Below are 6,000 nucleotides of genomic sequence, written 5' to 3'. Positions count from 1 at the left end.
TGATGGAATGGCCTAATAAAGGAAACTTTAATTAAATGGTTGTATTCACTTCAATTAATCAATTTAGCCCAATTTTCTAGAGCACTCGCAAATACTTAAGTCGCTAAAACCTCTGGCTACGGAGTGCCATTTGCGTTCTAAGAGATTAAGTCGAGTGTGCGGTCATACATTTTAAAAATGAATAATGATTAAATTCGGGATTATCCTAGAAGCTGGCCTCGATGACAGTAACATATAAATAACATACTCTATACAAATAGGTAAAAAGACAAATTACTATAACTCTATAGAAAGCCAAGAAGTAATAAAGGATTTTGATGAATATGAATCTTTTTTATTTTACAGGACAAGGTGAACCCAATGTGCGGCAATAGCTTATGACAACGTGAGTGACAATGCATCACAATGGATCTATAGCCAACATTCCATGTATAAAGAATAGTAGAATGGAGCACTGAAAGAAGATTGCAGTCCTGTCACATCAACACTGTAAAAGGTATGCTACAGATCACAATGAATGACAGCTATTCACTTTTAGCAACTTTTTTTTCTTTCAAATATGTCAAAACTTTAGCTATGAGTTGGGAAATTTCATCACCTTGACTGGGACATATCCAATGCCATTTCTGAAGTTTTGGTCAAAAAACAAATTTGTGCTGACACTTGTTTCATACCCAGGGGTATGAGCATGGCTCACACAAAAAAAAAAAACAACATGCAATGACTACAGAACAACCAGCACCACGACTCTTTTTCAAGAGAGTCTTGCAGATGCCAAAAAAATACATTAGGCACAATGATCTCATGGCCTTGACCTGCATTGTGATGTTTGGCAAAATTTCGTCATGATTATTTTACATATATCAGGAGGGGGAGGGATTGGATTACATAGAGAACAAGGAATGACAATCAAAATACATAACTATACACAAATTGATAATACTGATTCTTATGCTTAGCGTGGCATTTACATCGTTGAATATAAATACAGTAACTCACATGACCCATGTAGCCACTAATGGCATTACAATGCATCACGTCTTTATATATATTAATCATGACAATTCACTGTGATGATTGCAATTGGTTAGCAACTTATTTGCTGAACTGGAATATAGTATTCTTGGTTCTTTCGGAAGTCATGAACAGGATCAAATCTGTGTGAGCCACTGCCTAAATAATGCTGGATTACAGGCACACTTCACTATATACTGTATGTAGTATCATTAAGCCAGGTTGTGACAATGTAACATTGCGGGCCTATGCGGTCACTGGGTTAATTTCCACGATTAGTCTTTCACAGTATCCCAAAGCTAAAATTTAATGCGTCACACACTTGGGCTGTGAAACTAACAATGAGCAAACACGGGCAGTGGCAAGTAACGGGATACCTCAAATGGCAGTTAAGTTTAACATAAACACATAACCATTACCGTAATGGCCTCCATAAAAAACCTGTACTTTTTTGTCAAATGTAATTAAATGTATTTTGTAAGCAATAACTATACTCTTTGGTTGTTTCGGTAGAGTCACGAAAGCTTCAAATCAAAAGCAATAACTACTTGAAAATGTCGTAATATCTTAGTCCAAACCATCATCACCATGTTTATAAGAAAAATACTTTGCGAGGGTCCAATGATATGTGTTGGTTATTCGAATAAAGCATTTCGAAATGGTCTTTATATCGAAAAGCCTCGCCGAGTCTCAAGACTACGTTTCACGAGGATCCTGATTCTGTATGTTTGGCCAATTTCATTATAATGTTCAGCATGTGGGAGGGAACTGGATCACACTACCTGGAGAAAACACTTGCGTCGGAGAAAATGACAATCAAAACATCTGCAAAGGATTCAAATCCATTTGCTCTACTGCCATCTCCTGGTCACCCATTTTCAGCGTCATGGACTTGGGAGCTGTCGATATATCTGTGCGATTCACCAGCCCTGGCGCCCAAAGTGCTGTATTACAGGATTGTGCCACCATACCCAGGATTGTGCAACTATTCCCAGTAAAATGATATGTGCCATTAGGATAAACCACGTGTAAAAATAATCACGTGGCCCGCCTTGATCTAGCTACTCTTAGATGAAGGCCTCTCCAAGTCATCGCCACCTCTCAAGGTATCAGAATGTAAAAGTCCATCTCGCTCCTGCACACGAGACAATGTTCCTTCAGCTACCACTCCGTCTTTAATCTCAAGCACTAGCCAGCCGTCATCAAAATGGTATTGTCAACTTGAATAGTTGTCAATAAAATCAATACATGTGTATTTCAATAAGGTCGGCATCAGTGCACATTACAGCAGAACGGGAACAGTACAGGGGACATGTAGCAACAGGAGTGCAAATAACTGTCGTGACCTCAGCGGCTGACACCCACTGAGCAAAATAAAGTGCAACCTACGTAACGAAAATATATAACATACAAATATATATATACCTGGTAAATTAAATCAATATGTATAAAAACCGGTAAATGTTTGGTTCTGTAATCAATGTGTTACTCTTCCGGTCTCAGTATAATCTCATGCATGCATCTCACCAAACTTCGTTGCACTTTTCAGCTTTTGTTTCATCTTCTTTAATCGGTGTGTATTTTTTTTATGAATAATGTCATGGTAGGTGGTATGCATTGATGAAACACGTGCTCATTTAGGCACATCAGTATATTGCTTTACTACGTTTGTTTCTTTCTAAATCCAGTCCTATTTGTGATCGTTCACCTCCTTATTGTATTATTTTGATCCCGGTCCAGCTTCAGTAAATATCTCACGATATTCATGCTCTGCTGCGTTTTCCAGTTGTGTCCCTCAGACAGATGTCTTCAATTGTTGAGTGACCTTGGATGTGCATCAATTCTGTTTCGCTCAGATTTTTTCTTGAGCTTCACTTTGCAGCTTTCCTTAGTAGGTTGTTCTATGATGGTCTGTCTGAAGTTTATTTCATGTCACTGTGGATAACTTTGGCAACAAAAAAAGTGTCTGCCTGTCTGATTCGCTTGCGAATATGAATGCTGTTACTTTATAAATGTAACCTTAGTGTTGCTGTTCCACTTTATTATTTTATACTTAATTTATTAATGTATACATTTTGAGTAAACTTTTATATATTATATACCATACACTAGAATAATACTCTGTCGCCTCGACGGACCTGGTTTTCACCTGAGGACGGCTGCTTGCGTTGTGGCCGAAACGTCGTGAGAATAATTTTATTATGTTTTATTTTTATTATTTTATTACTTCCCTTCTACGTGACTTTACCGAAAGAACCGAGAAGATATATTTTGTAGTCGGTTCACGTGGTAAAATAAAATGTCTGGCTCACAATTGTAGCCAGTCCCTCTTCTCCATGTCCATTTGGCCACGGTAGATGTTGTGAGCGTATGCGTGCTGTTTAAATCAGACCATACCATATTGTGCAAGGGCTTCATTGGGAATTGTGTCCGCTTTGTGCGCGGGTGTGTGCTGTTGTGCAGAGCCAAAATTACTGCCAACAAGTCGGCAGCTAACAAACTCTGCCATCTGTAGAATGATGCCCCGCGGGGCTTTTGGCTAACCCCGAAAATCGTAACAGAGGAGACACTTGAAGTACGCAGCTGGGGTCCCTCTTGAAAACAAGGCATCCATCTCACGAGCTGCCGCTTACATACGGCATAGAGCACAATGTCGCTCCTCATGATTTTCATTTAAATGTTGCACGAAAAATCCATTATGCATGGTTACGCCACAAGGAACAAGCATTCACAGTGACATGATGCTGGCGAGATTCGACGCCAAAAAAAGCAATCAAATGTCTGGTTGGGAAAGCTCAGCCCTGCTGGATCTACGAAAAAATGTCGGGCACTCTTCATTATTGAGCATTTGCATTCGCAGGTTGGTACAGCTGCTGCCTGCATGCAAGGTGACGGGGAGGTTGAGATGACCTGATGCATACATTGTTACACTGCAAGAATGGTGTTTCAGCCCAATCAACAATGGTGTTTGAACACAAACAGGAAACACCAACTGTGTCAGTTAGTACTTCCTGTTTAGGCCACACCTGTTGTGACCCCTTTATACCTGGATGGGATCGATGCAAATTGTCGGAATGTTTTCCCGATTTGCAGGTTAATAGAAAAATCCTAAAATATTACATTTCAAATTTTCCATGTTTTTTTTATTGATCCAGAAAAGTGGCGTCACAAGACATGATGTCACTTCCCATTATGCAATTTCTGTGTTTTTCCGACCAAATGTCTGTCATATTTGCACGAAACATGAACATTCAAATTATTGTTTAAATAATATAACTTTATGTTATATTTCGATTTAAAGCTTTCGTGACTGCAGGGATTCATATTCTTGGTTCTTTCGGTAAAGTCACGTAGAAGGGAAATAATAAAATATTAATAAAAACACAATTAAATTCTCACGACGTTTCGATCAACATTAATAAATTCAGTTAATAAAAAAATGTCAAAATTGTTGTATTTAAATCCAAAATTCAGGTCTAGAATAATCTGATAACTAAAAAAAGAAATTGTAAATTCAAATCTAGCAGACTGCATTCCCCGTAGAGTGATCGCGCTGCACCATTACTTGTGACAACGGCCTGAAAGGCATATTTTTACAAATGAACAGTGTCTTTCCGTGCAAACGAGTATGTAGTAGCACTATACTCACCTCTATTGGCTGCCACAAGCGTGGGACAATTGTATGGCAGGGACAAGTTTTATCCAAATAACAATAGCCTCAATACCACCACTCATGTGGAAGAGCAGTTTGACTTGACTTTTATGGGGAGTACATAAATTGTTAAATTGTGACATTTCACAGTACTTTGGGACCTCGTGCTGAGCCCAAATGTTGCCAGACCCAGAAAAACAAAATAATGAGAACAAAACAATCTAGAAAACGCATCTATATGAGAAAAAAAAAATGAAAGGATTTTTTTTTTAGCAAAATCTATTTTAATATTTCATTGGGCAAGATGTTTATCCAAATTATCATGGTATTTATTATGTTTGGTTCTTAAAACGTCGTAATCTCTATCATGTCAATTGTAAGATTCCATTGTTACAATCTTTTACCAAGTATTTGTAAGATTTTATATCAAAATGAACGAATGCAAATTAATACAACATTGTATTGACTTCATATACATTGACAGCTAAGGAAAGTGGCCATGGGCAGGCCAGGGCACTTCGCTAGATAAAACAATCGCAGGACAGGACATGTGACAGAAGGACACGCAAGAGGAGTGAAAGCGACCAAGAGGGGCGTCCACTGCGGTGATGGACCGATGAGATCAGCTATTGCACAGGAGTGAAATGGCCGGTGGCGTTTCCAGCCTTTGAGTGATCGCGTCTGTGTGGAGTGGCTTTGAACCAACACGCGAGTGTATGAAATAGCTCGACAGGCACATCTGTCGCTGAAGCATTACAACAGCAACAAAGATCCTTCCCTACAATGTTGTACATCCTTCCCGTACTATTGTATGCTTCAGAGACTTGGCCAACGACAGACAGCATTACTGAGATGGAAGCTGGACGCCTTCGACCAGTGGCGCCTGCGACGGCCACTCCGCAGTTCACTTCAGCGAGCACGTCACAAACGCCAATGTCACATGGTTCCCCCATCAGTGTCCGACACGGTCAGAGTCAGAACACTTCGGCTCTTCGGAACACGTGGCCTGGGCGAACGCCGTCGGCTGTTCACCGACGGCCCTCCGCGGGATTGGAGACGACCCCGGGGCAGGCCCCGCTTGACGTGGACACGCGTGATCGAGGATGACCTTCACCACCATGACCTTGACCTGCACTCAACGTGGTGGCGAGCACAGGGTATAGGGAACCGCTATGCTCTGATAGGGTTTGCGCCTCATAATGATGATTTGGGTGGATAGATCATGGATGCTAATTCACAATTTTTACAGTGATAGTAAATGTTTTTATTCTAAAATTTCATTGACTTTCATTTCAAGCATATATTGACAATGTCATTTAAAAAAGTTTAAACAA

Source organism: Lethenteron reissneri, chromosome 35 (genome assembly GCF_015708825.2).
Source record: "Lethenteron reissneri isolate LAM-NWPU_2019-01 chromosome 35, ASM1570882v1, whole genome shotgun sequence".
Taxonomy (NCBI): Eukaryota; Metazoa; Chordata; class Hyperoartia; order Petromyzontiformes; family Petromyzontidae; genus Lethenteron; species Lethenteron reissneri.
Note: the sequence above shows the minus strand (reverse complement) of the source record.